Source organism: Balaenoptera borealis, assembly GCF_965194805.1.
Source record: "Balaenoptera borealis genome assembly, chromosome: 9".
NCBI lineage: Eukaryota > Metazoa > Chordata > Mammalia > Artiodactyla > Balaenopteridae > Balaenoptera > Balaenoptera borealis.
The window spans coordinates 45,383,762-45,408,445 of record NC_138873.1 but is presented as its reverse complement, the minus strand read 5'-3'; positions in this window follow the sequence as shown (position 1 = coordinate 45,408,445).

Below are 24,684 nucleotides of genomic sequence, written 5' to 3'. Positions count from 1 at the left end.
CTGAATACAGGATTTTTAATTGAAAATACTATGGTGTTTTTCAATTCATCAAATATGCTGAACTCCTTGAGATTATATTTTCACCTTTACGTAATTACTGCCTAGTGTATACGATGGCAGATACTAAGCAAAGACATATTGACTAGATTTGAAGTCAACTACTGGAAAGGTATTACATATTTCCTAGACAGTACATAATTTATTGCCTCCTAAAAAACAAAGTACCAGATATAATTTAGTATTACAGAATGATCCATGGAACACCATCAGGGTTAAGAATTTGGTTTCTGATTTTAGAGTTAGGTGCAGATCCTGAAGCTGTGTAAGCTCTCTGGGCATCAATTTTGTTTGTAAAATGGGAATAATAAATGGTAATTATCTCAAATGACTGGTGTATTGAATGGGAATGTATAGAAGACGCCTAGTATAGTGTCTGGTACATAGAAAGCACTCAATAAATTAGTTTAATGTGTATGAGTATTAATATGAAACTAAAAAGTAGAACTAGTTTACAAAACAGTAATAATCTCATGAACTATGAAGAACAGAGTTGAATTTGCCTAAGTATGTTTTTGAGGTTTTGTTTTTACTTTTTCAACATTTATCACTTGGCTCTCCATGAGCTATTTACATGAGCTATGAACACTGCTGCTCTCACACTGCTTATCTCTAACAACTTCCATCTCCCTTTTAATGCAAGTAATGTGGAGGTGTAGTTGTAAAAAGATAGATGTCCAAAGTGTCTCTCAGGAATCACATAACCTTCTAGAGAACTTCCTGGGGTAATGGAAATGATCTGTCTCTTGACTGGGCTGCTGTTACACAGGTGAACGTATCTGTCAAAACAGTGAAATGGGGCTTCCCTGGTGGCACAGTGGTTGAGAATCTGCCTGCCAATGCAGGGACGCGGGTTTGAGCCCTGGTCTGGGAGGATCCCACATGCCGCGGAGCAAATAGGCCCGTGAGCCACAACTACTGAGCCTGCATGTCTGGAGCCTGTGCTCCACAACAAGAGAGGCCACGACGGTGAGAGGCCTGCGCACCGCGATGAAGAGTGGCCCCCGCTCGCAGCAACTAGAGAAAGCCCTCGCACAGAAACAAAGACCCAACACAGCCAAAAATAGATAAAAAAACAAAAGAAAACAAAAAAAAAACAGTGAAATGTACACGTAAGAAAAGATGTGTATATGAAACAATGCAAGTTAAAAAAAAAACAAACTTTTTTTAGGTTTTATAACCCTTGAACAAGTTACTTTCCCTTTTTTGGCCCTTAGCTTTCTCATCTTCAGAAAGGGAATAACTTCTCACTCAGAAAGAATATAGTTAGTGTTAAAGGAGATAAGGTCTATAAAGTACTTAGAGTAGTTTCTGCACAGTTAGTTGCCAATTCTGGATCCACTTTACATTAACCCTAGGCATTTTTCAAATTTATCTGAGTCCTAAAACATTCCTCCAAAATAAAACCTATATTCTCTCCCTCTCTCTCCTCCTACTCTTCCCCTCATCTCTTTTATTTTAGGAAAATATGAGTAAACATTTGATTAAAGCTTTTGCCTCCATCGTTTTCTTTTCTTTTCTTTTCTTTTTTTTTTTTTACAAAATCATAATACAGTCTTTTGTCTTCATATTTCTCTTCCTTTTCCTTTAATTATAGTCAAAAAAGTGAGAATTCCCTGGGGGTCTAGTGGTTAAGACTGCGCTTTCACTGCCAAGGGCGTGGGTTCAATCCCTGGTCTCCATCCCTGGTCAGGAAACCAAGATCCCGCAAGCGACACGGTGCGGCCAAAAACAAAACAAAGTAACAGTTCCTGTTACTAGTTTTCAAATCACTTTTTAAACGTGTCTAAGCAATGTAGTTCTATCACTTTTTATTATATTATATTTTTTTAATCGAGGTATAATTGCTTTACAATGTTGTGTTAGTTTCTGCTGTACAACGAAGTGAATCAGCTATATGGATACATATATCCCCTCCCTCTTGGACCTCCCACCCCTTCCCATCCCGTCCATCCAGGTCATCTCAGAGCACCGAGCTGAGCTCCCTGTGCTGTACCGCAGGTTCCCACTAGCTATCTATTTGAATATTAAAAAATTAATAGTGGTGAAGTTCTATTACTTTTTGCTTCATATATTTTTACCTCTGTTGTTTGTTGCAAACACATTTAGGATAGCCATATTTTCTTGGTAGATTTACCTTTTTCTTATATATAATATCCCTCTCTGTCTCTTGTAACTTTATTTGCTCTAAAGACTACTTTATCTAATACAGTACTCTTGCTTTCTTTTGACTAATATTTGTTATATATATTCTAAATATATACCTATATATTTAATATACATAAATAATATATATTATATGTTTGTATGTATAAAACAAACATATATGTTCCATCTATTTCCATCCTTCTTTTTCAACCAATATAATATTTGTGAGTTTCTTGTAGACAGCATACAGTTTGATTTATCATGTTTTTTATCCAGAGATTGGTAAAATATAATCTCTGTCTTTAACTATTGTATTTCGACTGTTTGCATTTAATGTCATTACTGAGGTTTTAAGGTTTAATTTTACCATGTTATTTTTTGTATTGTTTATTCTCCCTCTCTGTAGATTACTTCAGTTTTTTTTGTTTTTAAGAATTCTATTGTGATCTGTGTATTCTGTTTTTCAGTGTATCTGTTTGTACAGATTTTATAGTGGTTACTCTAGTTATTACATTATATACACACAACTTAGTATACTGGTACTTATCAGTTCAAGTGAAGTGTAGAAACTTACATCCCTTTATATCTCTTTATCCTCAAGCATTTGTAATACAATTATTTGAAATAGTTCTTTTACATATATTTAGAACCACTTCATAACGTGTTACAATTTTTACTTCAACTATCAAAAATAATTTAGAAAACTCAAGAGGAGAAGGGAAGTCAATTTTATTTATGCACCTTGCTTACTGTCTGCATCCTTTCTTTTTTTTTTACAATGAATATATATATATATTTTAATTAATTAATTAATTTTTGGCTGCATTGGGTCTTTGTTGCTGCATGCGGGCTTTCTCTAGTTGTGGCAAATGGGGGCTACTCTTCATTGTGGTGCACGGGCTTCTCATTTTGGCAGCTTCTCTTGTTGTGGAGCACTGGCTCTAGGGGTGTGGGCTTCAGTAGTTGTGGCACGTGGGCTTCAGTAGTTGTGGCTCGCGGGCTCTAGAGCGCAGGCTCAGTAGTTGTGGTGCAGGGGCTTAGCTGCTCCGCGGCATGTGGGATCTTCCCGGACCAGGGTGCGAACCCATGTCCCCTGCATTGGTAGGCAGATTCTTAACCACTGTGCCACCAGGGAAGTCTCGTCTGCGTCCTTTCTTGTGATGTTCCAAGCTTTATTCCTTTATTGTTTCCTTTCTGTTTCAAGAGCTTCATTTGGCTATTCTTTTAGAGTAGGTCTGCTGGTGACAAATTCACTTCATTTTCTTCATTTGAGAATGCTTTGATTTCCCCTTCAATTACGGAGTATATTTTCACCTTGTATTGGATTCTGGGTTGACAGTACTTTCCTTTCAGCACTTAAAAAATGTTATGTTCCTTCCTCTGGCCTCCATGGTTTCTGATGAGAAATCTGCTACCTTTCAAAAAAATTCCCCTATTGTCATTGCCATTTTCTGGTGACTTTCAATAATTTTTTTCTTTTTAGTTTTTAGTTTTCTTATATTTAATAAAAATGTGCCTTGACATGGGTTTATTTGGGTTTATCCTGTTTGCAGTTCACTCAGCTTCTTGAATCTCTATGTTTATGTCTCTTGCCCAGTTTGGGAAGTTTTCAGGCATCATTTTTTTAGTACTTTTTCAGTCCTTTCCTTATTCACCTTTCGTTTTGGAGTCCAGTGACATGAATTTTTGATGTACTCACACAGATCTCTGAGTCTTTTTTTTTAAAAATCTATTTTCTCTTTGTTGTCAATTTGAGTAATATGTATTGTTCTATCTTGCAGTTCACTGATTCTTTCCTCTGTCCCTTCTTTTCTGCTGTTGACTCATCTGCTGAGCTTTTTATTTTAGCTTTTATGTTTTTCAGTTCTAAAGTTTCCATTTGGGTCTTGTTTATATGTTCTGTTTCTTTATGGAGACTATTTATTTGTTGAAGTTTTCTATTTTTTCATTTGTTAAAAGTGTGTTTGTAACGCCTCATTGCAGCATTTTTTATGATGACCATTTTAAAACATTTGTCCGATGATTCTAATATATCTGTCTTTTTGGTATTGGCATCTAGTGCTTATTTTTTCTCATTCATTTTGAAATTTTCCTGGTTCTTTGTATGACAAGTAATTTTTGACTGAAACTTTGACACTTCTGTATTATATTATAAAACTCTGTATCTTATGTAAATCTTCAGTTTTAGCTGGCTTCCTCTGACACTGCTCTAGCTGGGGAAGGTGGGATGCAACTTCATGACTGTGGTGGCAGTAAAAGTCCAAGTTCCCCATTTGGCTTCCATTGACATGTGAAAAGAGGTGTCCTTCATTACTGCTGGGGAGGGGTAGGAGCTCAGGTGCCCCAAGTTGTTTCCACTGACACCACAGTGGAGATGGCCTCATAACCACTGGACGATGGTGAAAGTACTGACCTTCCACTAGGCCTTCTCAAAACCATCCCAGCAGAGAGAGAAAGGGGTGCCTTGTTACTGCCTGATGGGAGTGGAAGTCCGGGTTCCCCATGTGATCTCCAGTGGTGGGTGGGGCTGAGGAGCAGGGAGGCAGTGGAAGTCTCATTGCTGGCCAATGGGAATGAAATTCTCAGCTCTCTTCCTTGCCTTCTCTGAACCACAGTAGTGGCTGGGAGTGCCTCAGTGTAGCCTCATGAGGGCACAAGTCTAGGCTCCCTACCTGGCTTTTGCTGGCACGGGTGGGTAGGAGGCCATACATTTTTCTGTAGGGTTTGGCAAAAAGTTTTATATCTGGCTGCACTGCCCCTTTCCTGGTCCGTTGATTAGAGAGTAGGGTTTGTCAGGGCTTTTGCTCTCTGTGCCTGTTGACATTTCTGGGTTGTCGTTTTCTTCAACTCCATGTCTGGGATCTGTGAGACATAAAAGAAAACCCAGGAGAATTCACTACCATGTCCCTAGACAGCCTCTCTTCTTCTCTTTACCTTTCAGAATCTTCTTGTGTTTCTTCCATATATAGTGTCCAGGGGTTTTAGTTTTACTTAGGTTTCTTGAAGCACACATTCTAGTTTGTTCTTTTTTATCGTTCATTTTTCATTCTAAGATTTCCACATCTATTCACCAATTGTTTACATCTTTTCCTGCATATTTGAGAACATTTTTATAATGGTTGTTTTAAAGTCTTTGTCTACTAATCCCAATGATTGGGTCATTTGGAGGTTAACCTCTGTTAATTTTATTCTTGATTGTATATCATATTACATGCTTCTTTTTATTTCCTATGCTTTTAAAAAAAATTGTACAGGATGTTTTATGTAGAAGAACAACGAGACAGGTATAGAAATAATTTGTGTTCTGTTCAACAGGAAGAGCTCATTTCTATGTCTTGCACTAAGCTGAGCAGCCGAGTGTTCAGTTCGTCTGGGACTGAGCCATAGTAACAGGAAGATTGACGTCATTCTGGATAAACCAACCCTCACCAGTCTATGCTGTTACTGCTGCTGGGAGACCATAGTCTTGTTGGCCTTAATAGTGTGTTAGTCTGAAGCCAGAAGTCTTTTTGAGCCAAGGAATTACCTTTGGATGTTCCAGACACTGGGGAATTGGGTGAGGCTGTCCATATTATTTCTCCTGTTCAATTCCAATTTTATTGCCCTTTTCTCAGCAAAATTGGGATAAGTATAGATAGGTATAACACCAACCAAAATATTGTTGCATTTTGGGTATACTGCAGACTTCAGTCTTTCCCATCTGTCCCTGTCATCACCAGTAGCTTGGCTGGTCTCTTTTAGACCCAGTGAAGTGACTGTTTTTGGCATGTCTTCTCATCCATCTGTCTGAAAGACATGGAATTTTCTCCCACTTGTGCTGTGAAGGGATTAAAGGTCTGCAAATCAGTTCATAAGAATTTCTTCAAAGAAGAGAGTAAATGTCTTCTGAGGTCTTTTGCATCATTAATGGATGTTTTATTTCATTTTGTTTCATTTATTCCTTCTTTTTTTCATATGCTAGTTTGCTTGTTAGGAGCCAGTTTGTGAACAAAGATGTTAAATGTGAGGTACCTGAGTGTTTCAGGTAGAGAAACACCTCATGTAGGTAGACATGCCATCCCACTGTGAAGCCAATCTCAGGTGTAGGAAGCTATGTGAAGGCTCAGTTAGGGAGCTAGAGAAAAGAATATGAATTATGGAATACTTAAACATGTCTTTTTTTAACAGAAGGTACTCTATAGTATTACCAACATGACTGTACACCATAAATACAGCTTACACTTTTTTATACTTCAGATAATAGAAAGAATACGATAGAAGCACTCTGAATCTATTTGAAAATACCTACAAACTTTATCTTCATAAAGCATCCCTTCCCTTACTCCTTTCACCACTTGTGTCCTCCTGTCTAAGGCTCATATATCTGTTCACTAGATGTCTCACTGTCTTTCTCCTTTAGTGCCCAGGCTCCACCAGTTCCCTTGCTCTCCATTATCTTTAAAATCCCCTTCTTTTCTGTTTATTTCCCATAATCCTTTAAATGTCTTCAAATCTCTCCACATTAAAAACAAATAAGTTTTCCCTTCTCATCATGACTAAGTTCCTTGTCAGACTAACCTTTAAGTATGTAAAAACAAAACCCTGGACAAAATTTATTAAAGAACTACCTGAAGACACTGGAGAGTGAATAAAATTAGATCGATATTATGGAGGCATTAACATTTAGAAAAGAAGAGCATGGAGTAAGTTTTCACTTTTTCTCATCTTTTTTTTTTTTTTACAGCTTCGGATCTGAGATCTGCCAGGTGGCTACAAGAAGGTAGCTGGAACTCAGAAATCCATGTTTTACTATCATGGAGAATTAGAGAACAGACTTCACTGCAAACATAGATACTAGAAATTGAGGTGTGAATCTCAGAAATGAGAAAGCCTGTGAGGGGGAACCCCAATTCTGTGTATAAACAGCTAAATACCAAAGATGAAAATTATGTGGATGGAAATGACAACATAGATAACCACTGACTTCTCCTCAGAAGGAATGAAGGGCTGAAGACAGTGAGACATCCTAGCAATGCTGGAAAACAACAATATACGATCCACCCTCCACTCTCTGTCCAGAGAAAATAACATTTAAGCAACAGCAAAATAAATATATTTCAGATTAAAAAACTAGGAATTTCTCACCAAAGGCCTGCATTACTGCAAATCCTTAAAACTTGGATCCTCAAGAAGGAACGAGGAGTATTGCAAATGGTAAATATCTTGGTAAAATTAAAGACAATTTGTCTTCTTACTCTACCTAAAATGTATAGGCTGGTTTAAAACAAAAATTATAATCTTGAGGGGTTTATAATATACATACTTATAATGCATATGGCAACTGTAGTGTAAAGGGCAGAGGTATTAAATGAACCCAGAAAATTGCAAGGTTTTTATACCATAGGTGAAGTGCCCAGGTTCATTACTTGAGAGTAATGAAAGACATGCAATTTGGGGAGTGCCTTAGACCCAGTAATTACTCTCTTAGGTATTTAGACAAGAGAAATGAAGTCATATGTGCACACAAACATTTGTATCTGAATATGCATAGCAGGTTTATTTGCAATAGTCCCATATCAAAAAAAAGTCAAATGTCCATCAACAGGTGAAAGGGTAAACAAATTATGTCATATTCATAACATGGAATGCTACTCAGCAACTGGAATCAACTATTGATGCATACAACAAAATAATTATGCTAAGTCAATAAGCCAGTCAATAAAAAAGAGCAAAGATTCTATTCTATTTATATAATATTCTAGACAGTGCAAACTAGTCTATAGTAGTAAAAAGTTGATAAGTGCTTTCTAGGAGAGAAGAGGGGAGGTAGAGAGGGAAGGGACGGAATATAAATGGGCAAATGAAAACTTTTGGGGATGATGGATATGCTTATTACCTTGATTGTGGCTATATTTTCAGAGGTGTATACATATGTCAAACACATTGTATTGTATTCTTTAAATATATTCTATTTATTATACTTCAATTGAGGTGTAAAATTTTTTTAAGTTGATGACGTATATCAATTCCTGGACTAACCACCAAAAAATGAGGCAAAAATATAGTTAGAAGTGGCCTAGTGGTTAGGATTCCTGGCTTTTGCTGCCATGGCCCGGGTTCAATCCCTGGTCAGGGAACTGGATCCTGCAAGCCACGTGGCATGGCCAAAAAAAAAAAAAAAGTAGAAAATAAAAGCTAATATTTAAATTAAAATAAAATTCTAAATATCATTCAAACAATCCAAAAATAAGATAGGAAAGGGTGTACAAAGAAAAAAATGAAGGTATAAGCAGGAAACATATAATAAAAAGATAGACGCAAATCCATCATACCAATAATGACATTAAGTGTTGGTAGTTAGACATTCCAATTAAGGCAAAGCCTGTCAGAATGTATAAAAAGGCAAGAATCAATTAATTACAAATTGTAAAAAGAGATATACTTCAAATATAAAATAAAGAGGAAATGAAAGTAAATGAATAACAAAAAGATACAGTGTGCAAACAGTAAGCATAATTAAAGTGAACTTCAAAAATAAATGCATTCTGGTAGGGGACATTGATACGGGAGAGGTTATGCATGCATGGGGGTTAGGGGTATATGGGGCATCTCCGTACATTTTTCTTAATTTTTCTGTGAACCTAAAACTGCTCTAAAAAGATAGTCAATATAAATAAATAAATAAATAGATAGATAGATAGATAAATGTAGCACCAAAGATATTCAGAGGTATTTCATAAAAAAAGAGTCAATTTATTAGGAAGATATAATAATCATGATTGTATGTATTCCTATTACAGAGCTTCAAAATATATTAAGCAAAAATCAGAGAAAGGGAGAAATACACACTGTCACAATCATAATAGTTGGTTTTAATACCCTTCTCTCATAAATTGCAAAAAATTAGATTAAAAAATATCACTAAAAATATAGATGACGTAAAGAACACTATCAGTCACCTCGACTTAATTGATATTTATGGAACATTATACCCAATAACTGCAGAGGACACATTCTTTTCAAGGACATATGATCAGTTCACCAAGACAGACATTATGATGGTCTATAAAACAATGAATTTAAAAGAACTGGAACCATACAAAGCATGTTTACTGAACAAAACTAAATTAAAAATCAATAGGATATACAGGAATTTTCTAAGTATCAGTAATTAAAGAACACAATTCTAAACAATCCATGTGTCTATGAAAAAAATTCAAAAGGGAAGTTAGAAAACTTTTTGAACTAAAAATAATGAAAATATATCAAAACGTTTGGATGCCTCTAAAGCACTGACTAAAGGGAAATTAATACCATATTAGAAAAAAATAGGTCTGAAATCAATGACAAGATTTTACATCAGAAACTAGGTAAGAAATGCAAAATAAACACAAATTAAGAAGAAGGAAACACAAAATAAACACAAAGAGTAGTAACCAATAAAATATGTAACAGAAAAACAGTAGAGGTTAGTAAAAACAAAAGTTGTTCTTTTGACAAATCAACCAAATTTATAACCCTCAAGATAAACAGATCAATAAAAAATAAAGGAAGAAGGCAAATAACCATATCAAGGATAATAAGATATATATTTATCCCTAATGGGCTTTATAAAAGTTATTTCAATAAGAAAAAATCCAGTTTGAGATAATTTCCCTGATAACTTCTAACTTTTAACTAAGGAATAAAATAATTTTAGGCACATTTTTTCAGAAAATGAAGAGGGAAACACTTCTCAACTCTTTTAATGAGATCTGCTTAACTTTAATAACTAACAAAATCTGACAAAAACATACCTCCTCTTTTGAGAAAATAGAGAGCAACATCCCACATGAATTTAAATCACGAAAACTTTAGCAAAAATATCCAAAACATATAAAAGGTTTAATATATTCATACCAAATGTAATTTATCACATGAATACAGGAGTTGTTTAATATTCAAAAATAAATATAATTTAACATATTAACATAATATTTGATCATTTCAATAGATTCAAAAATGAAATTCTTGCAAACTAGGAATTCAAAAAACTTTCTTAATATAACAAAGGTCATCTTTAAAGACCCTACATATCAAATCATAATTAGTAGTAAAATAATGCATGCTTTCCCCATAAGATCAGGAACGAGGCAAAAACATTCAATCTTACTCTTCTACTCAACATTATGCTAGAGTTATCCTAGAAATTTTACTAAGGCAAGAAAAATAAATTGAAATCAGAAAGGTTGCAAAGGAAAACTTAAGATAGTCTGTATTTATAGATTTCATGAATATTTATGTAAAACATTTAAGGCATTTACAAAATAAAAACTAAAATTAAATGAATTTAGCAAGTTCACAGAATAAAAGTCAAATAAACTAGATCAATTTTATTTTGTATTTTTTTATCAAACAACTGGAAAATAATCATTTAAAGATATCCAATTTTCAAAAGTGTCAAAAAATTTAATGAAAGATGACATCTTGATTTTAACACTATGAGATCACTGTCAGAAGTCTGAGATAAGACTCTGTCAGAAGACTTATCCCTACAGAACTGGGAGATAAGTTTCTACTGTTTCAAGACTCTATGTTCATAGTAAATTGTTACATCAGCAGTAGAAAACTAATACACCCATCTTGAATTATAAGCTTCAGCATTTCAAGAACCTCCTTCACTTCTGTCTCCAGAGGTTTTCATATGCTTTTTCCTCTGTCTGAAACACATTGCCCCCCTTTATTCTTATTCCCATCATTTCCATGGATATTTTCTATTGATAGTTAAAGTCTTATTTTAATCTCCTGTTTGCAGTAGTGTTAGTTCATCTTCTATGAGCCCACCTATCATCTGAGTTTTCCTCTATCACTTCACGTGTCACGTAGTATGAAATTTTCCAGTATTCATGCTATCTTTCTCACTTGCCTGAGGCTGAGACAGAGATTGTGTATTATTTATTATTTTACCTCCTTCATCAGTCATAATTCCTGACATATGGTAGGCTCTCAGTAAATATTTTTTGAATGAATGAATAAAAATTATTACAAAGTAAATAAGTTAACACTATGTGTTTAGAATTTAGCGTTCAATAAATTTCATACACGCCTTGAGATTACTAAAGTCAATCACTCTATGTGATCAAATGGAAAATAAGAGTAGGGCTATTAGTACATGACACCCTCAGTTTCTCTGTCTATACAATTACCTAACCAAAGATCTTCAGTCTTGTTACACCAGTCTCAAGATTGTTGCTGCTTACAATTAACAGGTTTTTAGTCTTTGAATTTTATTGGATATTAGGTTTAGCTATTTCACCATCCCTAAGATTATCATTACAAATCTGTGTCAGCTGAGTGAATATTTTGCCTTTTCAAAACCTAACTATTTGCATTTTGTTTGTATGAAGGATGTTCTCGAATTTTGTAATTTAATCTCTTCAGTCTTCTAACCACAACTGCCTGTATGTATTTAAGGGAAGCAACATATTGAAAGATAGTAGTTTGGAATTACGCTGGATAGAGGGCTGTATATCTGGGGCCACTAATGTCTTCTAGGTTATCTGCAATGGACTCTAACATCATGAAGTCCTTCAATAAATTTTTAAAAATTGAAATGAGTAAGTAATTGTGGGCATTACTATGTTTGGCATTTTTTTGGTTTGGGTTTTGGGTTCTGTTTTGTTTTTTTGAGTTTGAAGTGACCTTTGAATTTAGTCTCCATTACTTTTAGAAAGAAGAGCTGAAGTAAACACAACAGTTCACAAAGAGCAATAGCCAGCCCATGCTGCAATATCATAAAATTATATTGGGTCTATCAGAAATAATTGTCAGAAATGCTTTTGAATTATTTAGAGAAGAGACTTCAGTGATTACATAGTATATGTTCAGATGTATTCTGCATAGTTCAATGGTCAGGGCTTCAGAAGGTTCTATGAGCCCCATGTCTATTTATAAATAAAATTGTATATGCATGTGTAAGTATTAGGGGGAGGGAATTCATAGCTTTCATTAAGTGTTCACAGAAGACAGGGGCTGAAAAGGGTTAAGAACTACTGAATTTAAAACCACTTTGTAAAATGATAGCCCTAAGTCTATTCAATAGATTAATAATATACTAGTATAAATGTACTGTCAAAATATAAATTTTTATAAACAACTCATAGTTTTTCCTTATGAATGCTAAACAAAAATATCACTGCGTAGAATTCCCTAGTTTCCCTTTTTCTCTTTAATTTCTTTACTCAGCACTGAGGTCATTAATAACGTAATCTTATCCTAAAATGTAAAATGATGTGTTCTCTCCACCATTTGCCAAGTAATGTATCTTTACAATGATTTTCAAAGCTGAAGAAGGGTTTTAGAAAGTGAATTCTTCATTACTGTGGTAAAAGTTTCACTGATGCTTTGACCCCTAATTTAGGGACTCTGCCTTCAGGCATCATGTATCTTCATCAGCATGGCCTTCAGAGTTGACCCTCATTTGCTGTTTTCATAGGCTATATGAAATAAAATTTCCTTATCAGTGACAACCATGTAGAAACAGGGAATTCTTTTAACACTTTGAATGTGCTCTATTTCACTGTGCAACAAAATAAAATGGAATGTATAAGAAAGTGAGTGGATTATAAAATAAATGTTCAGATTTTAGCAATTGAGAATTGCAAAAAAAATCTTAACAGAGCCTTTGAATAATAATTATTAAACACATGCCATTTCTTAATAATATTTGACAAAATGGTTTTGTGGTAAAAGAAAAAAATTGACCAAAGTATAAGTATTGTCTTGTAATGTCAAAGAACTATGGGTCAAGAAGCAGCCAAGAAGAATCTGACTGAGTCATATTGATTATTTGTTATAAAGCCAAGCCGATGAAATGTATAGGTATGTAATCAGAAAGCTTAGATTATAAATTCAGCTCTAGAACTTTTCGTGTATGTGAATTTTAGAAGTGAATTAACATCTCTAATCTTTAGTTCGTAATTTAAAAATAGTATGTTTTGGTGAGATTTAAATTAAAGAATTAATGTTATAATACATTGTACAGTGTGAATATGTAAGATCCTGTCACTATTGTCTCCAGCTTCTTTAGAGAGAACTCTCTTCTTTCATGCTTCTGTTATTCTTAAGCTTTTATTTTAGCTTTTGTATAATTTGTTTTATGTCCTCATCTACTCTATAAACTCTTTAGTGCTAATTCATGTATTTATTAAATCCAACATGATGCTCAACACACAGATGGGGATTAAATGATTTACATGCCTTAATGGCCACATAAGTACCCCTACTAAACTATTACTTACCTTATTAATTTGCCGTTAGCAATGGTAGTATTTTTCTAGTTAGATGTGAGTAATAGAGTTTTCCAGTTAACTTTATTTGGAGGAAAGATGTTTTTAAAACTTGAATGCACATAAACTTAGAATTTAAGAAAATGTTTCTGGGAATTCCCTGCTGGTCCAGTGGTTAGGGCTCTGTGCTTTCACTGCAGGGAGCACGGATTAGATCCCTAGTCAGGGAACTAAGATCCCACATGCCGCTTCATGCGACCAAAAAAAAAAAAGAAAACGTTCCTCCCTCTCTCTGACTACATATTCCCTTATAAATACTTCAACTCTAAGCTAAAAACAAAACAAAAAACTTCTCCGTAGAAAGGAAAAGAGAAGTTAAAATTCTACAGATACTCTTCTTTTACCCCTTCCTCATGGACAGCCTTATGATTATACTCACAGTAGCTACTATTTATTGATTATATAATAGGTGCCAAGACCAGTGTTATCAGTTTCACGCATTATATAATTGAGTCCTCATAACAAACCAGGGGTAATCATAACGATTCCCATTTTCAAAGATGAGGAAACAGAGGACATAGAGAGATTAATGTTTATTTTAACCACCACCGCAACAAAAATAGAATAGTAATAAGGCAAGGATTTCTCTAAACATGATTGGCATACATGCTCACAGCTTACCGAGTAATTCAGAATTGTTTTCCTCAATAATTTTTCAATCTGTTAAATCAGAAGCTCCAGAAATAACAAGAGAAGGTCACTTGATTGGCCTTCCAGCCACACTCAGATTTCTAAACACTCAACAATCCAGATGAATATCTATGTACATAGACAAGAAGGAAATCTACTAAAACATGGCTCCTATAAACGGTGAAAGTACATGCCTACAGAACCATAAAGTTTCGCCCAAAGATGTAGATGAAGATAATGTTGCTGTGATGCAAAGTCAGTCTCAGCACTGTCTTCCCCACTACCTTAGCCAGTGAAGACAAGCTTGAAGACAATAGAATATCATTTACAAAACATCAGTCAAGGAAGAAAAGGTTGTATGTAGAAAAGGTTGCCCAGAAAGAAGCTATAAAGTTGTAAAATATTGAGCCCTAGAGTTGGGGTGGAGTGGAGGAAAGGGGTAAAGATTGATTTTAAAGAAGGAATATAAGTTATTTAAGTAAACATGAATTTAAAATGTGTCTATCATTTCTATTTGCTTTTTGAGTGGGTTTCTTGGTTCCCAGGATGAATTCCAGGAAAATGATGGCATCTTGAGGACACATATGATTCATACTTCTTCACTGTGAAAAGAAATCACCTAGAAAATGTAGTTTGGAGAATAACATCTTCTGGGATTGGAAGCCTGAGATGAGAACAAGCCAGAAACTTTGAAGAAGTTGGCAGTTCAAGTGCAGATGGAATCAGATTGAAGAGGAAAACAAAATTCTGGCACACAGGATACTTCTCACAAGTAGGACCAGACCTTACAAGTTGGAAGGCAAAGCACTAGTCCAAGAAATCCCAGAAGGAGGTGAAGGAATGAAAACTAATGAGGTCTTTTTTTTTTTTTTTTTTAAGATTTAATTTAATTTTTATTTTTTTGGCTGCGTTGGGTCTTTGTTGCTGTGTGTGGGCTTTCTCTAGTTGTGGTGAGCAGGGGCTACTCTTCGTTGCGGTGCGCAGGCTACTCATTGCGGTGGCTTCTCTTGTTGTGGAGCACGGGCTCTAGGTGCACGGGCTCAGTAGTTGTGGCTCGCGGGCTCTAGAGCGCAGGCTCAGTAGTTGTGGCACACGGGCTTAGTTGCTCTGAGGCATATGGGATCTTCCCGGAACAGGGCTCAAACCAGCGTCCCCTGCACTGGCAGGCGGATTCTTATCCACTGCACCACCAGGGAAGTCCCACTAATGAGGTCTTAAAACCTACAAAGAAACCTCCATTCAAGTCCTTTTATCTGCTGTGAGTTAGCAGAATTTAAGAATGTCTGTGGCATCAAGCAATGAGGTCTACAACAAACCAAAAGATTTTGGCAGGCACAGTTGTCAAGCAAAAACTACATAAGACAATGTTAGACAGACAAGGAAGACATTTTATTCAAGGCTATTGCAAAAGGGTAGAGAAGCCAGTCTGAGCTCCCGCTGAAACAAAAGGCAGAAGTGGTTTTAAGAGATGGCATGAGGGATCTGAGGCCATGTGTGTTTGTTCACTGACCTTACCCACAGGAAGAGCAAAGTTCCTCATATCTTCATGAGAAGAGGTCGTTTTACAACTTAGAGCAAGGCACCCATGAGGTTAGGCTCCTACCCTCCCACAGAGACAGGGAAATAAAGGTGCTATCTTTCATAATGATTACATTTCAGAAAAGTGGGTCCCAGGTCCAGAAAGGTATTTCTGGGTTTTAAAACTGTCAAGAGACTATTAAAAAGATTTATACCTCAAGGAGCAAAGAAACAATTTACAGTTGCAATTTTCTAAAGTAAATGCTATAAAAAAAGGACCTACCATCAAGAAGAAACTTGGCTAAAATTTAGTCAATCTAAGGGAAACATTAAAGCCCATCTTGGTCATATGGTAAGGAAACAGAAAAAAATAAAATTTATGATATAAAAGCAGGAATCCCATTTTAGTCTTATTTGTTAGGTTTTCTCTTCTGCATTTTTTCCCCTCAAATGTTGTTTTTCAGTATTCAGCCCTAGGATCACTTTTCTTTTTTTAATGTACAATTTCCTTGAGTGATATCATCAGCCCCCATGACTTTAATTATTGTTTATATGCTGAGACTATCCAAATGATAATATTTATACTTCCAAAGGAAATAATCTTTTGTTCCAAACATCAAAATTGACTGTACTTGTCTTTTGCTAGTCTTTGTTGAAAAAAACAAAACCAAGAAAAAAGAAATATAAAAACAAACAAAAATGAGAATTAAAATAACAAAGAAACCAAAGCATTGCATTAGATTAACTGCTGTAAATACAATTATAGGAGAGTGTTCAGATGTCAGTGTTTCTAAAAAGAGAAGGTTTATTATAAAAAGTAATTGGAAGATAGTAAACTAGATAGAAATTTCCAGATTATCCTAACAAAACTGGATTGAAAGAGAATAAATAGGTAAAAGAAAGGAAATATTATCTACCTAAATTATGGTAAGTAGAATCTTTTAGCTAGATTGCCTAAATAAAAGAAATGCTTACCAAACTTATATAATATGGCATGCCAGCAGAATTAAAATTAGATTTTATCATATTCTTAAATATTTATAATTTTTTGGTATATTACCACATAAAAAATTAACCTTTGTGAATTCTAATTAATACTTATTTCTTAAATTTTATTTAAATTATAAGTCTTCCAAGAAATCTGGTATTCTTGACATCTTTTGAGGGCGAATAAATAGCAACTCTGCCACTTTAAAATTTTATGAAAAACTCTAATGTCATGTACAATAAAAACTATGATTAATCATCTACATCCAGACACAATAGAGTAAGAAGAAAAGAAGAAAATTCAGAGAAAAAAGAAATACTCAAATCATATTTTATGCTTACTAATTGTTAAAACAGTGAATTTGACAAGATTGCTTTAAGACACTCCTTATAGATTTGCATTATAGTAGCTAAAAATTTAAACAAAAATTTGATTTTTAAGTAATTACTTGAGACCATCAGCAATTTTCAGTAGTTGAAAAAAAAGGGATTTTTTTCCTAAGCTGGGAATCTTAAGAACAAAGTTTGTTCTAGAAAATATTCCACTAAAAAAATATTCTTCCAGGGGGCTTCCCTGGTGGTGCAGTGGTTGAGAATCTGCCTGCTAATGCAGGGGACACGGGTTCGAGCCCTGGTCTGGGAAGATCCCACATGCCGCGGAACAACTAGGCCCTGTGAGCCACAACTACTGAGCCTGCGCGTCTGGAGCCTGTGCTCCGCAACAAGAGAGGCCGCGACAGTGAGAGGCCCGCGCACCGTGATGAAGAGTGGCCCCCACTCGCCGCAAATAGAGAAAGCCCTTGCACAGAAACGAAGACCCAACACAGCCAACAATAAATAAATAAATAAATAAATAATTTTTAAAAATATATATATATTCTTCCAGAAATATATTCTGCTCTGTGCAAAAGAGGTTAGTGGTAAAACATTCTAGCTGAAGTGGGCATCTTGTCATTCTTGTAATTAGTGATCATAGGAACAGTGTACCAGCTAAAAGTTTTGAGAAATTACTGCTTCTGGAAAATAAATGTTATTTGCTAAACTTTTTAATAATTAATAAAATAATGATGAAGGAAAATTCTAAAATTAGCTGTTCCTTTAAATGAAATTTTAGTATTCATTTGGTAGAATTCGACTGTGGCTTCATTTGAGATTGTTGATTTTAGCATATAGCCATTCGTTACTCAACTGAAATATGTATTTTTTCCACCTCTCTCTGAGATTTGTAAAGTATTTAGCGTAATGCCCAGCACACAGTCAATAAATACTATCTACTTAGTATTAGAATTACTGGAGCAAATTAGAGCAACTATGTGATAAACTTTATCACTAATCTACCTAGAGAGATGTGTTTTAAAAAAATCTTACGACAATCAGTGTTGAAGAGGTAGTAGGAACAAAAGGTCCACCTTATACTTTGATGATACGTGTATAAAGTGACATAATTTAGACAACTTGTTGTATGAATTAAAAGTCTTAAAAATATTGCTACTCTTTGGCCTAGAAAACTCCACTTCTAGGAATTTATCCTCAGAGAAAGTTAGCAAAAGTAAATGCACTTGAAAGTTTACCTCACAAGCTAGATATCAAAATATAAGTTAAAAAAATCATGTTGCATGCATATGATCAAGTACCAGGTTCTCATTAAAAGTGAGAATTTAGAAAACTTTGTTTCCATATTTGTTGATGTGGAAATGTTTTAGTAATATATTGTTAAGTGAAAAGCAAATTATATTTCTACATGTATCACCGTGCTGTAATTTTATTTTTAAGCAAATATGAATATGTATACTCATAGCTATTATGAAAACATTATATAGAGAGAGGGTTAACAAGAGAAGAGTAGATCCTGATGTTCAGAAACTGGCCTCATACTAGCAGTAGTACGTTGGTGTTGTTAAGTGCTAGCCCGGCATTATCATGCAGGCCATGGTGTTGCCCTGTTGAACCCAGATAATCTCAGAGAACACTAACCTCAGATGAGGTCACTCTGACTGCAATGAAGGGAGATCAAACAAACAAGCAATACTGCTTCTTAGTCTTGTCTAAACACGGGCACAAACATGGTCACTGTGCAAACCACAATACTAAATGTCCTTCTCTCCTGACTAACATGACTGACTGTGGTGTCCTTATAGCTTTCATCTCACCAGGTTTTTCCTTCCTTCTAGAGAAGATTAACCAAGATCATAGAATTAATATGCTTCCTCACAGCCTCCAATTCAGAGGAAATCTCAACTTCCTTGACTGTTCCCCCAAATCACTTTGCCCAAATCCTACAGTAAGCCCTTTCTAACACCCTTTTACTGGGACACCATATGGTTTTCTATGTAATGTGTTTTCCCTTGTTACAATGAGTAATGAACCCAAGTTTGTAAAACTACAGATATGACTCTTGTGCTCTTTGCAGGAAGGCATTGACAATTTATATTATATATGTTATATAATATTATGTTACATAATGCTATATTATTTATTAACATTTGTTTAAAAGCAATTATTTATAAAATTAGTAATGTGCATTTTGATTTTTAAATAAATAAATAATATTTACATTTTTAATTTCAAAAAATCTAATAAATCTATGCTGGAAGTTTTGTAAAGAAGATGTTGAGAACAATAATTCAGCTCAATACTATGGACCCACAGGAGAAATTTCTTTTAAGCTTTGGTACTTTGAATAGCTGTGGTTTTAAGAACACTTGAATCATATTACTGATGGTATTTCTCTGTATTTTATAGTCTGTTTCTAATGAAGTATATAGTTGCCATATGTTTTGTCTACTGATATCTGTCTGCTGATATCACCACTAGCTTTATCTTATTTAGAATAATTCTTATTTTCCTGCACCCCTACTTCTTAAATCATGTAAATATCATTTTACTGTAAGGTTGTTTTATAAACAACCTTACATCAACTTTGTTGAAAAATTAATTATAAATAAAATTAAAGAAATATTTTTCTTTGGTTGAGAGCGTAAAAGTGGTATTACTCATCAAAGTGGGCACTTGGCCACACAAGCATTATCTCAAATCCATCCACAGGACTTTTTAAAAGGTGGAAGTCAATAGGGAAAATTTATAAAAATAAGTGAACAAGAATAACCTGATTATTTTATAAATAATCTGGACATATTTATGTACACATCCAAATTTATACATTTATTTATTTAAGATAAATTTTGATGATGAATTGTATTTACTTGTAGAAGTTTGATTATTTTAAGCACTTCAGATGTTTGCCTTTTCTTTTAAACTAGTTGTTTTGTTTTACTGTTCAAGATGAACAGAATGTAGTTATCAATTGCTATGCTAAACAACTGTAATCTAAACAATTGTAAACTAAACAAATATTTTCAGATTTATAAATTATCATATCCTTGCTTCTATCTCCTTCAAGGAAATAATTAAGATTCAAACTGAAGTTGTAGTACCTCTTTAGGTAGAATCATATTAAGATATTACTCTAAGTCTGGAATTTGGTATTTTCCAAAAGCATATTCTACTTATTCAAGCATTTCTGGCATTTTCTGATCAAGATTTTAGTGGCTTTCTACTGGAAATTTAACTCAACATATTTTCTCTAGTGTGTCACCAATACTATATGCTAATAAGTAGAGATTTACCAGGAAATTTGTTGTTGTTGTTTAAAAAATACTGTCATGTAAATAAGTGTTCTGGGTTTCTGTTAACTTCACATAAATATAAAAATTCTTTAGCCTGAGATAAATTATTGACTTTAAATCATATAACCATAGCCAAATATATTATTGTTTAAATTGCAGTACCATTACCTTTAATTCACAATCGGACTTAATTGATTTTTTAAGTAAGTGTAACCAAATATTTTAAAAATAACAATTTTTACAAATGAAAGAGTAGTGACTTTCACTTCCGGGAAGATGGATTAGCTATACTGTTCCCTATTCCTCCAGCTAAGTACAACAAAAATCCCTGGACATTACAGATGAAACAAGCACAACAAAACTCCGAACAGTAGAAAAAATGAGGTAGACTAGCCATGAAACTCAGAATTCAAGTCATAGCATAGTAGTGAATCCCCTGACATTTTTTTTTTCCTTCTCATGACCTGGAGCTAAGGAAACTGAAACCCAAAAACACCAAGGGGCACAAGCCAAAAAAAGCCCCAGTTAAAGTCTGCTTTCTCTTAGCCACAGGACCAGGAAGGAGCACAAAACAAGACAGGTCACTTAGTCGATCTCTGCTCTACCCCAGCCAAACACCACAGAAAAACTGTGTCCCACCACATCAGTGCAATTGAGCTGGAAGCCTAGACCTCCATGCTACCAGGCTATAAAAAGGCAAGCCTATCCTCTCACTGTGATGGTGTCAGAGACATGAGCCACAACTTTCAATCCCAACAGATGATAAGGAGGCCTTGCCCAAAACACAAGGTCAGTGGAGACCCCATGGGGAACCAGGACTTTCACCTTCACCTGCAAGTAACAAGAGGCCCCCCTCCACTGGAAAGATGTCAGAGAAGGCCTAGAGGAGAGTCAGGATTTTTACAACCAGCAAGCCAAAATGAGGCTGACCTCTGCCCTCTTTTGCCCAGGAAGTCAGTGAAGGCCACCTGGAGAGGAATTATTAGGCATTCCTCCTGCTATCAGCCAAGGAAGTATCAGCAGAGTTCTAATGGAGAGCTGAAAATCACACCTCCATTCTACAGTGACAAGAAGCCCCCCAGCTCCCTCCATGTGTCAATAGATGTTGAATGGGGAACCTGGACTTCTAACCCTGCCTGGAAGTAATGAGGCAGTCCCTCTTCCTTCCTCTGCTGGAGCAGGTTGGAGGATGCCATCTCAAAAGGAAGGTGTAAATAACATCCAGAGACCCACAACGTAATACCTAAAATATCTAGGTTACAATAGAAAAATCACAGACCATGTCAAAAGTCAGGAATCTCTCAAACTGAAGGGAAAAAAAAGACAATAGATGCCAATGCAGAGAAGACAGAAATGCTCAAAGAATATAGAATGAAAGAATGAATAGATAGATAAATGGATGGATGGGTAAATCAATGCCAAGATAGTTTAACCATCCGACAATTTAGATACCATCCAGACGGGCATGATTTCTGCTTCTCGCTAAAGAGAATGTGAAGATTTTCCCCTGCAGCATCCAGTTGCCCTAAAATTTTATGTTTGTGTCCTACTGAATCCCTTGCATCCAGGGGGAATGACTGTCAGGAAAGTAAACTGTGTTTCTCTTTTTATCAGAAGCTATTTTTAGAATGGAAAAGAAAATGCAGGGTTTTATAGACAGAATTAATAGGTAGCTTCTTTTGGTTCTCAAGTACAGAATTTTCCTCCATGTAAATTAACTGTGTTTTTAAACTCAACAGAATATATAACGAGCTCCAAAATATGTGATGATAAATGTAGGAAAACAACAGCATCATTTTAGGGTTTAATAGGAAATTTTCCAGATAGTAGTTTTAAAATGTAGACCTATCTAGACTTCTCAAGTACCAATTTTTGGCTGCTGGCAGTGTCCAAATCCATGCTACCCATCAGTTTATTACTGAGTTCTCACAAGGTGTCCCTGCCTGGGAAACTCCTCTTTACTTTATCCCAAGTCGGCCCTCTTTTAGACAGTGGTTCTCAAACCTTAGCGCACCTCGGAGAATCACTTGGGGATTTGTTAAAACACAGATCCTGGGCTGCACCTCCAGAGTGTCTGATTCAGTAAGTCTGGGTGGAGTCCAAGAATCTGCATTTCTAAATTCCCTCATGATGCAATGCTACTGGTCCAAGGACTGCACTTTTAATCTCTCTGATTTAGAGTAGTGCTTCCTAAGTATGCAACTGCATTTATTCTACTATTCCATACCATATCTAATGATATTTTCCCCAAAATCTATTAAAATAATTATTTATGAAAATTCTGTTTGACATAACTTTATTATTATGAGAGACTCTGTCTTTAAAAAGACAGAGTGCCACAACTCTGAAAACCAGGAAACAGAAAATCACCACACCCAAGTACTCACAGTTATAAATTGCCCACAGAAACAGCATTCCTGAACTGTCCAATATTTTTGGTATGGTTGCTATTGCTCTATATGTCATATTGTCCTTAGTAAAAAATATATATTACTTAATTCTATTAATTTTTAATTTTTGTTTGTTACAAAATAAGAAATTCTATGAATCAAATTTTGATCATTTTATCACAGTAATTCTGCTGGCTCACTTTCTTTTCTGTCCATTTATTTCAAGTGACTATTAGAGCCCAGAAGTTCTGGTGGATACTTCACCAATACATTATAACTTACAACATGTTCATAATCATATAATTCTGGAAAAAACTACTCAAAAGCATTTTACCCTGTTCTACTCAGGGTAAAGACAGGCTGATTCAGTACACTTATCAGAATATATTTTCAAATTTTGATACTTGACTAGATTAGCTCTCATAAAAATTTTATTTCTATTTACTACTAATAAGAACACTTTCTTTAAAAAGTGTAATCCATACGTATGTAATGCAATTGGGTAGTCTTCATTTGAACATAGGCATTTGTTTTGCTGTAAGGGTGTATTTTATTTTATCCTGGACAATAAGAATTCCTGTGAAACTCAGATACGGCAATGTTCCAAAAGCTTGTAAAGTGTCTTTCTAAAATATTGGCAGGAGACTATGGATTTTGGTGTGTTTATTTTGAGTCCTTGTTGCATTTTTCCATCATTCTTCTGTTTCCTTTCTTCTCTTTGGAGGATACAGACTTTGCAAACAATTTGGGGCTTGCCTGGAGTGCTGCGAAGCAATTGGTGGTGACAGGGAATTACATCCTGTTTTAAAAGGAATTCTTTATGACGAGGTAATTTACACTTGAAGTGGGAGGAAGAGAGTTGGACCTATAATTAGTAGGAGGAACATTTATCTCCCAGCAGCACAGAACTCCCCACAGCAGAACCTTGAAGCCAGGCAAGGGCAGATGTAAACATTCTTCCACAAGTTGGCAAAGGCTGAAACTGGGATTGTTTGAGGCCAGGTGAGTGTTGCCAGAACAGTTCGCTCAGAATAAGCTAGAAAAAGCAAATCTCCGCACAGCCGACCTCTCTTCTTCTTTTAAGTAGTTTGCTTCAAAATCTTTATGTCCTATTTGACTCTCTCTGTATAAAGTCCCAACACTTTGTATGATTTGAAGTCATTTTAAGAGTATAACAATTTTCTGAGATAAGCACAGTATATTTTTTAAGTTAGCAGAGCAAGATCATCTGTCTAGACGTGTTTAACCTATGATTCCTCATTGTTATCTCAAATTATGTATAAAGAAAATTTTCTCCTATGCAAATTGCTTCTCACTATTATTATATGTTGATGATATTTTTATAGCATAAACCTAGAGTGACTGGCTCTGGAAAACAATTGTAGAGCCTGGAAGGGGGAAGAAAAAAGAAAGAAGCAAGGAACCAAGAAGGAAGGAGGGAGAAAAAAAGAGATGCTGGTTCTTCAGTGAATCACTCAGATCCCAGGCAATGCAAATAGAGAAGGCTGTATCCAGAGAAGTGTCGATGCAAAAATTGCCCTGGGCAAAGCTAAACAGGCAAGGTTTTATTCAAAGCTATTGCAATAGGGGAGAGAGATCAGAACTAAATCAGAATTTAACTCCACTGGAACAAAGGCTAAGAGTGCTTTTAAAGGTTGGGATGAACTAGTGGAAAAGTACTGGACAAAACTAGCGAGAGGTTGATCAATGGGATGTGATGAGCGCATTGAGTTATTTCCTGAATTTGCAAATATTTTTCTCTGTGGTTAGGCCATCTGTATTTGCTAATTGGTGCCCACTGAAGTTAGATTCCTACCCTCCCAGGAGACAGGGATGCTATATGATTACATTTCAAAGAGATGGCTCCCAGGTCCTTGAGAAAGGCATTTCCGGTTATAAACCTGGCAAGAGGCTTTTAAAAAGATTTATGTATATCCCAAATGGGCAGAGAAAGAATTCACAATTACAAGCTTTCTATAGAAAATGTTCTAAGAAAAGGGAAGTTAGGGGCCTAGAGTCAGG